Source organism: Hevea brasiliensis, chromosome 11, assembly GCF_030052815.1.
Source record: "Hevea brasiliensis isolate MT/VB/25A 57/8 chromosome 11, ASM3005281v1, whole genome shotgun sequence".
NCBI lineage: Eukaryota > Viridiplantae > Streptophyta > Magnoliopsida > Malpighiales > Euphorbiaceae > Hevea > Hevea brasiliensis.
Genome location: NC_079503.1, coordinates 12,773,864 through 12,784,240, shown reverse-complemented (window position 1 = coordinate 12,784,240; position 10,377 = coordinate 12,773,864). Strand labels below are relative to the sequence as shown.

Below are 10,377 nucleotides of genomic sequence, written 5' to 3'. Positions count from 1 at the left end.
ACGAGGGCTTCGCGGGATATTAATTTCAAAATTTTCCGACAACGTTTTTCGGTGGGTCCCACGGAACTTCGCAGTGTTTTCCGAGCATTAAATGAGCTTAGAAAATTCTGAAAAATTTATGTACTAACCCCCGTGTTATGGGCTTCGTGTAGGTATCCTCGATTCGCGGAAATTCGACAGTTGACCGGGTCTGCAAATTTCGCCGCATGCACTGCACTGGAAAAGTCTCCGAATTGGACTGAGGTTTTGGCTAGCCCCCCATTGTCAGACGTCCCGAGCGCGTTCCCAAAGTCGGAATCGGCAAAGGTAAACCCAAAACTTGCTTTTTCGTAATTTTCTAGTGCTTAAATAGGATTAAAAATCCATAAAATATTCGTGGTAGCTTAGAAAATTACGATTCTTTTTGCAATAGCTTAGTAATATTGCTAAGGACTGCGGGGCAAAGTTTTATAATTTTTAGAGCTTGTTTGGGCAATTTTTGCAAAAATGATCAATAATAAGGACTAAATTGAAATTTTGCGTATTGTGATGGATGACTGATTTGATGGGCCCAGGAGGGGCTGTGTGATATGATTGAACTGTTGATGTATGGATTGTGAATATAGAAGTGCGTTTTTAGCCCTTTTGCAGGTTGGGTAGGTCCTAGGTATAGGGGAGACTCTGCCGGATTCTCGGCACGACTTAGGACGTACTTGATCTTTTTCTTTGTTGTATTGAGTCAAATTTATTAAATAGATGTAATGTATTTGTCAGGTGAGCCGGGACAGCCTTCTTCCTCCGCCCAGCCACCATAGTGATTTGTCGTCAAGTCTGTGAGTAAAATATTAATTTTAACTGTAATTTCGATATTATTATATGTTCAGCATGCCCATGCATCACTTATATGCATATATTTATGTAGTTAAACTCTAGGCACGAATTATGTTGCATTGATAACTGTTAATGTGCCATGAGTGTTGTTGTGGTAATTTGGAGCAGTGTGCGTGCGTTGGCGTGCGTGTGATGTGGTGTGGACTATGGATAGGACGGGTAGACACGGCTTGAGTTCTTCGCTGGGACCCGGTCCTTCGGGGTAGACACGGCTTGAGTTCTTCGCTGGGACCCCGATTTGGTATTTAAGTGGAAGTCCGAGCTGAGTTCTTCGCTGGCACCAGATTGGATTTAAGAGAGCTGTATAGGGGATCAGCTCCCATATACTATGAATGATGTTACAGGGTGTGTGAGTGCTCCAAATTACCTTTTTGATGTTATGATGTGAAAATGTTGTTGCTGTTGCATTTCACTCCACAGGTTGCATTAGTACTAGATAGTTATAGAGATTATGGTTAAAATTGATATTTTACTCTCTGAGTCGAACGCTCACTCCTGTTCAAAAATTTTTACAGGCCACAGGAGGATATTTTGTTCTGGGTTAACCTGCTTTTCTACCTCGCAGGTTGTTTATCAATATTGTGTAATTTTAATTACTCCTAGAATTTCCGCATGTGTTAGCAGTGTTTATTTGGATTTGGTCTGTAATATTTTTATCATGTTGGACCTGTAAACTTAAATATGTTATGCATGTTGATGGATTGGATGAGGGAGCTGAGCTCCCATTTATTTTATGTTGATGAGTATGTGGAGGGTGAGCTGAGCTCCCCAATTGAGTATTTATTGTGTTTACAGGTCGGGTGAGTCAAAAACTCCCCGTTGGAAAGTCCATTTTATGGCCGGACTGTCCGCTTGTTTTCTTGAAAATGGGCCCAAATGTGCCTTAGAGTTGTGTTAATGAATAGTTAAGGCTTACTACGGCCTCGGGGCTTTAGGGTCGCCTGTGTCCTAGTGCCGGTCCGGCCCATAGGTTGGGTCGTGACAAATGTGGTATCAGAGCCTAGGCTCCAGATTCTTAGGGAATGTTGTCTAAAGTGTTGGGAAGAGTCTACTAAGAGTCACATGCGGAAATATAGGGTCCACATTCGTCTTGCATTGTCATCTTTGCTTCTAGTTTCTGCTCCATATGTTATGTATAAATATGAGTCTATAGAGCTGTATAATGTGCAGTTTTGAATTTTGTGGGCTAATGTCTTGAATTTCGTGAAAATGCGTAGAAGGTGAGAGCCGCCATCGCACTGTAACTGGATGTGCCCGACGAAGTGTCGGCATACGATGAGGCGCCTGCCCCGAGGAGGCGGGGGAGGAGGCCTAGAGTCGCCAAGTAGAGGAGCAACAACCCCAAAGACAGAATCCTTTATGGCACAGGGTCCCATGGACCCCATGGCAGCTACTCTAGCTGGTCTGCAGAGGACCATCGATATGATGGCGCAGTATATGGTCCACCCTCCACAGCAGCAGCAGTCCACCGCACCAAGAGAGGAATCTTACAAACAGATCATTAATTTCAAGAAGTTGGTGCCTGGTACTTATGATGTGTCAGATGATGCATATCGGTTTTTGGATTCCTGCAGACAGGCAGGAACAGAATTACAGTTGACTGATAGAAGATTGATAGAGTGTATGCAGCATGTCATGGGGCCCATGCCTAGACAATGGATGAATGACTACGTGTTACCCCGGATGGAGGGTTCGACATGGGCTCAGTTTGTGGAACTTTTTGTCAATTGGTTTGTGCCAGAAAGCTTCAGAGATCAGAAACAGTGGGCCTTTGAGGCCTTAAGACAGAATGGCAGGTCTGTAGATGAATATGCTACAGAATTTCTGGAATTGAGCAGATATGCCCCTGCAGCAGTAGCTACAGAAAAGATGAAGGTGAAAAGATTCCTAAAGGGGCTTGACAGGAGGTATGCAAACCTGGCCATGATGTCTGATCAGTCTTTTGATGTGGTGGTTGATCGAGCCAGACAGATTGAGATTAGCTATGCTGTGGATGATAGCGGAAGAGCAAAGAAAAACAGAGCAGAGGGTTCTTCAGGTGTTCCCCACATGGGTACTATGGATAGTGGTGACCAAACTACTTACAGAGGAAGAAGCAGAAATAAGAGGAGTGGTTTTAGACACAAATCCCGAGGGTTCTGCACTGCGGATCCAAAGAGTGGTAACAGCTCAGGCAAGGCGCCTGCTCGTTCAGATCCTCTTGGCACCGTGTGCACAAGTGTGGAAGAGGACATTCAGACCTTGTTTGATGGGGTCGAGTATGCTTGTGTGTGGCCAACCGCCACTTTGCTAGAGATCGCCGTTTTGATGAGCCACGATGGGGTCACGTGGTTCTGCTGCAAATGTTCCTCGACAATTGTATCCGGTGCTTCCAACATGGCAGCGATTGGGCCAACAGGGCCGAGGACAAGGGGGACGTGGAATTGGAGGCAGATCAGGAGGTAGAAGTCAGTATCAGGGTTCTGCCACTCAGGGTAGGGGACAAGCTCGAGTTTTCACCCTGACCCACCAGGATGCTCAAGCTTCAAATGCGCTTGTGGCGGTATTCTTCCGTCCTGCTCTTATGAGGCTCGTGTTTTAATAGATCCGGGTGCTACGCACTCATTCGTCTCCCCTGTGTTTGCCATGAGGTTGGGTAGAAACCCTACAACTTTAGAGTGCCCTTTGTCAGTAGCTACCCCACTTAGTGACAACATAGAAGTAGACATGGTATTTCCGGGTAGCCCAGTAGTAGTGGATGGAAAGATCCTCCCAGCAGACTTGGTTCCTCTACCAGTAATGGATTTCGATGTAATCACGGGATGGATTGGTTGGCAACTCATTATGCCACCTTAGACTGCAGGAACAAAAAGGTGTATTTCCACATACCTGGTGTGGAAGAGTTTAGCTTTGATGGTGACAGGAGTGTGGCTCCATATAATTTGGTGTCAGCAATTAGCGCTAGAAAAATGTTGAGGCGTGGATGCCAAGGGTATCTGGCATTGGTGAGAGATACATCTGTAGAAGGTGTCAGCATGGGAAATGTTCCTGTTGTCAGAGAATTTATGGATGTCTTCCCTGAAGAGCTTCCAGGGTTGCCACCAGGAAGGGAAATAGAGTTCTGCATTGATGTTATTTCGAGTACAAACCCCATATCCATGCCACCTTACAGGATGGCACCAGCAGAATTGAAAGAGCTGAAGGAGCAACTACAGGAGCTTTTGGACAAGGGTTTCATACGTCCGAGTACTTCACCCTGGGGTGCTCCTGTTCTATTTGTGAGAAAGAAGGATGGGTCATTGAGGTTGTGTATTGACTACAGACAGCTGAACAAGGTGACTGTGAAGAATAAGTATCCACTTCCTCGAATCGATGATTTGTTTGATCAGCTCCAAGGAGCTAGATTCTTTTCCAAGATAGACCTGCGGTCAGGCTACCATCAATTGAGAATCAGGAATGAGGACGTGTCCAAAACGGCTTTCAGGACAAGATATGGTCATTATGAGTTCTTGGTGATGTCTTTTGGACTCACTAATGCACCAGCAGCCTTCATGGACTTGATGAACAGGGTGTTCAAGTCATTTTTAGACCGTTTTGTCATCGTATTCATAGATGACATTCTGGTATACTCTCGGACAGAGGAAGAACACGTGTGGCACTTGAGGATGGTGTTGCAAACCTTGAGGGAGCACCAGCTATACGCCAAATTTTCAAAATGTGAATTTTGGCTAGAAAGCATCTCATTCTTGGGACACGTGGTTTCTAGTGACGGTATTCAAGTGGATCCCAAGAAAATTGAAGCTGTAACTGATTGGCTTAGGCCTACAACAGTCACTGAGGTGCGAAGTTTTCTGGGTTTAGCTGGCTACTACAGGCGATTTGTGCAAGATTTCTCCAGGATAGCGGCTCCCCTAACTAAGTTGACCAGGAAGAATGTTCCATTCATTTGGACAGATGACTGTGAGGTGAGTTTCCAGAGGCTCAAGGAGTGTCTAACCACTGCCCCTGTGTTGACACTACCTGTGAGTGGTGAAGGATACACCGTGTATTGTGACGCCTCCAGAGTTGGCCTAGGGTGTGTTTTGATGCAGAATGGAAAGGTAGTGGCTTATGCTTCAAGGCAGCTGAAGAGGCATGAGCAGAACTACCCCACCCATGATTTGGAAATGGCGGCTGTAGTCTTTGCACTAAAAATCTGGAGACACTACCTGTATGGTGAAGTGTGCGAGATATACACCGACCACAAGAGTTTGAAGTACATCTTCCAACAGAGGGACTTGAATTTGAGACAGAGGAGATGGATGGAGCTTCTGAAAGACTATGATTGCACCATCCAGTATCACCCTGGAAAGGCCAATGTTGTGGCAGATGCCTTGAGCAGAAAATCTTCCGCGCTTACGCACATTTCAGTAGAGAAGAGACCACTGATTCAGGAGGTACATGAGTTGATGGATCAAGGTTTAATCCTAGATCTTTCAGATGAGGGGGTATTGTTGGCTCACTTTTCAGTGAGGCCAGACTTGAGGGGCAGAGTTAGAGTTTCCCAGCACAGAGACCAACAATTGATGAAAATCATAGAAAGAGTACAGCAAGGTGAAGGTGGTGAGTTTGGGTTTGCCAATGATGGCGCCCTAGTGCAAGGTTCTAGGATATGTGTGCCCGATGTGGACAACCTCAGGAATGAAATCATGCGAGAGGCACACTATACATCAGACAAGATCCACCTGTGTTCCACCAAGATGTACCATGATGTGAAAGATAGCTATTAGTGGAATGGCATGAAGAGAGACATAGCCGACTTTGTGTCCAAGTGCTTGACTTGTCAGAAGGTGAAGTTTGAACACCAGAGACCGTCAGGGAAGCTGCAAGAGCTCCCTATCCCAGAATGGAAGTGGGAAATGATCACTATGGATTTTGTGACTGGGTGCCTCGTACCACGCGAGGATATGATTCGATATGGGTAATTGTGGACCGCTTGACCAAATCAGCTCACTTCTTACCTGTAAAGACTACATACTCGTGGGCACAAGATGCCCGGCTCTACATTCGAGAAATAGTCGATTGCATGGAATTCCGCCCATAATATCCGATAGAGGGCCCCATTCACTTCTCGTTTTGGAGAAAGTTGCAGGAGGCACTTGGCACACAATTGAACTTGATGACTTTCCACCCTCGCATGCACGGGCAGTCGAAAGGACAATCCAAACATCGAAGACATGCTTCGCATGAGTGTCTTGGATTTTGGAGGTCAATGGGATGAGCAATAGCTTTGGTGGAGTTTGCCTACAACAACGATTATCACTCCAAAGATAGGGATGGCACCCTATGAGGCATTATATGGAAGAAAGTGTAGGTCTCCTCTGTGTTGGATGTAAATGGGGAAGCAAACGTGCATGATGTAAACCTAGTGCAAGACACTTGAGGTAGTTCCTTTAATCGTGGAACGATCGAGGACAAATTTTCGAGGCGTAAGAGTTATGCACCCGCACGAGGGATGTGGAGTTTGCAAAGGCGACTATGTATTCTGAAAGTTTCTCCAATGAAGGAGTCATGAGATTTGGAAAGAAGGGCAAGTTGGCACCTTGGTATATCGGACCTTTTGAGGTTACCGATAGAGTTGGAGCAGCTTGCCTACCGGAGCTACCACCCAACCTTTCTCACGTTCATCCCGTGTTTCACATCTCCATGCTCAGAAATACATTCCCGATCCTTCTCATGCATCAGAGGATTTGATAGAGCTAAAGGAGAATTTGACATTTGAGGAGCAACCTGTAGCCATAGTGGACTACCAAGTAAGACAGCTAAGATCCAAACAGATCCCTATGGTTAAGGTTTTGTGGAGGAGTCAGTCAGTGGAAGAGTGCACCTGGGAATCAGAACGGGACATGTAGCAAGTACCCTTACTTGTTCAATGTATAATCATGTACTTTATTACGCTTGTGTAAAAATTCGAGGACGAATTTTATGTAAGGGGGGAAGAATGTAACACCCCAAAATTTTATTAATTATTATTATTTTTGATATTTAAATTTTATTTAAATTTTAGGAATTTTTTTGAGATTTTTCGGATTTTAAAAATCGGGTTCGATTTTCCGAAAATATAAACTTTGATGATTTTTAAAAATTAATTTAAAGACCACGTGGCAAAACTAAAAATATATTTGGAGTCTACGTATATTTCTGAGTTTTACTGAATTTTTTCTAATTTTGGACCTCGTTTTCCCCGAGGCGAGTAAAAATTCAAAATTTTGTATTTCGAATCAAACCGCCGACCGAATCGACCGGATCGGACCGGTCGAATCGAACCGGCTCCCTTTCCTTTTTCTTCTCCGCGCGCCTCTCTCTTTTCTCTTTCTTTTCTCTCTCCTCCTCCCTATGCTGCCGATTTCTCCGGCCAAATCCGCCGATCCGCCACCGATTGACCGGGTCTTGTGTCCAAAATCATCTACTGGCGAGAGCTTTCCATAGACACCAAGAACGCCGAAATCCATCGAGCGGATTGTCCGATTTTTGCTCGGGAAGATTTTCGCCATTTTGACTTTTGGGCTAGATTTTCAAAACCGTGAATCCCACGAAAACCGAGGCTACCAAAGACGCTCCACTCGGCGAGGGCTTGGCGGGATATTAATTTCAAAATTTTCCGACAACGCTTTTGGTGGGTCCCACGGAACTTCGCAGTTGTTTTTCCGAGCATTAAATGAGCTTAGAAAATTCTGAAAAATTTATGTACTAACCCCGTGTTATGGGCTTCGTGTAGGTATCCTCGATTCGCGGAAATTCGGCGATTGACCGTTCGCAAATTTCGCCGCATGGACTGCACTGGAAAAGTCTCCGAATTGACTGAGGTTTTGGCTAGCCCCATTGTCGACGTCCCGAGCGTTCTCAAGTCGAATCGCAAAGGTAAACCCGAAACTTGCTTTTTCGTAATTTTCTAGTGCTTAAATAGGATTAAAAATCCATAAAATATTCGTGGTAGCTTAGAAAATTACGATTCTTTTTGCAATAGCTTAGTAATATTGCTAAGGACTGCGGGGCAAAGTTTTATAATTTTTAGAGCTTGTTTGGGCAATTTTTGCAAAAATGATCAATAATAAGGACTAAATTGAAATTTTGCGTATTGTGATGGATGACTGATTTGATGGGCCCAGGAGGGGCTGTGTGATATGATTGAACTGTTGATGTATGGATTGTGAATATAGAAGTGCGTTTTTAGCCCTTTTGCAGGTTGGGTAGGTCCTAGGTATAGGGGAGACTCTGCCGGATTTTCGGCACGACTTAGGACGTACTTGATCTTTTTCTTTGTTGTATTGAGTCAAATTTATTAAATAGATGTAATGTATTTGGCAGGTGAGCCGGGACAGCCTTCTTCCTCCGCCCAGCCACCACAGTGATTTGTCGTCAAGTCTGTGAGTAAAATATTAATTTTAACTGTAATTTCGATATTATTATATGTTCAGCATGCCCATGCCACCCTTATATGCATCTATTTAGGTAGTTAAACTCTCGGCCCGAATTATGTTGCAGTGATCACTGTTCATGTGCCATGAGTGTTGTTGTGGGAATTTGGAGCAGCGTTGTGCGTTGGCGTGCGTGTGATGTGGTGTGGACTATGGATAGGACGGGTAGACACGGCTTGAGTTCTTCGGGACCCGGTCCTTCTGGGTAGACACGGCTTGAGTTCTTCGGGACCCCGATTTGGTATTTAAGTGGAAGTCCGAAATGAGTTCTTCACGGCACCGATTGGATTTAAGAGAGTCAGATAGGGATCGGCCCATATACTATGAATGATGTTACAGGTGTGTGAGTGCTCCAAATTACCTTTTGATGTTATGATGTGTATATGTTGTTGCTGTTGCATTTCACTCCACAGGTTGCATTAGTACTAGATAGTTATAGAGATTATGGTTAAAATTGATATTTTACTCTCTGAGTCGAACGCTCACTCCTGTTCAAAAATTTTTACAGGCCACAGGAGGATATTTTGTTCTGGGTTAACCTGCTTTTCTACCTCGCAGGTTGTTTATCAATATTGTGTAATTTTAATTACTCCTAGAATTTCCGCATGTGTTAGCAGTGTTTATTTGGATTTGGTCTGTAATATTTTTATCATGTTGGACCTGTAAACTTAAATATGTTATGCATGTTGATGGATTGGATGAGGGAGCTGAGCTCCCATTTATTTTATGTTGATGAGTATGTGGAGGGTGAGCTGAGCTCCCCAATTGAGTATTTATTGTGTTTACAGGTCGGGTGAGTCAAAAACTCCCCGTTGGAAAGTCCATTTTATGGCCGGACTCTGTCCGTTTGTTTTCTTGAAATTGGGCCCAAATGGGCCTTAGAGTTGGGTTAATGAATAGTTAAGGCTTACTACGGGCCTCGGGGGCTTTAGGCTGGCCCAGGTCCTAGTGCCGGTCCGGCCCATAGGTTGGGTCGTGACAATATTATTATGATATTAAAAATTAAAAAAATAATTAAGCTATAAAAATTTTGAAAAGAAAATACATTAAAAAAATAAAAAAAGTAATTAAGCCATGAAATCGTTAAAAATATTACTAAAATTCTATTTTAAGTTTATAAACATAAATATATTTTAAAAGAAAATTAATTTATTTCTAATAATTAATAATTATTTCCTCTATAATACCATTAATAATTATAATATTATTATTATTTAATTATTTATTAAACTATTTATATTATAAAATTTAATTGCAATTATTTATAATTCTTATTTAGTTCAACTTTCACATTCCTATTCATACTTAGATGTGAGTTTTACTTATAATTATAAAAGTTAAAATTTTAATTATAAAAGTTCTATAACAAAAAAAATTGTATTTTTTAAATAATTTGATTATTTAAAAAAATATTTAATTTGATCGATTAGATTGATTTTTTGACTTAAAATCAAATATTATTTTACTAAAAAATATAATTTCATCAAGAATGTTTTATCTAATTAAAAATTAAATTAATCAATATATATGTTAAGAAAAAATAGAAATCCTATTAAAAGTGTCATAATTTACTTAAATACTTTATTGTTCATGTATTACAATTCGAAAATGTGAACAGTACAAATATATAATTTTTTTTTATAGAATAAAGTTAAAAATAGTAAATATGTAAATATCGAGTTAATTATTTTTGTTTGAATATGATTTCTAATGTGGGGGGAAATGTTTTTAATTTTCATCATCTTTTTGTTGAGATAATATCTTGTGGTGCCTTTGATTTATTTTTATTAGCAAAATAAGATTATATGTCTTTTAGATGTTTTCATAGTTTTGATTTAGATCCTTATTTTAATTTTCTTTTAATTTTGTATGTTTTAATGGAAAATTTTTATTTATTTTAAAGCTTATTAGTTAATAAACATGAATTTTTTTTAAAAAAAATTGCATAATAATTAAATTATGATTACATATAATAAATATTGACTACAGGCAACGCACATAAAATAAATATTAATGCTTAAAAAGTTGAAATGTTGCATAACCTTTTTTTTAATTTTTATTTTTATATATT

General features: G+C 41.4%; 1 long non-coding RNA gene across 1 annotated transcript; it reads left to right on the top strand.

Annotated features, from left to right (window-relative positions):
• The first annotated feature begins 218 nt into the window (after positions 1-218).
• LOC131170576 (uncharacterized) lies at positions 219-1,604 on the top strand. The gene is made up of 3 exons (XR_009141366.1): positions 219-306; positions 754-812; positions 1,386-1,604. It is a non-coding gene; the product is annotated as an uncharacterized LOC131170576 (long non-coding RNA).
• Positions 1,605-10,377: the final 8,773 nt, after the last annotated feature.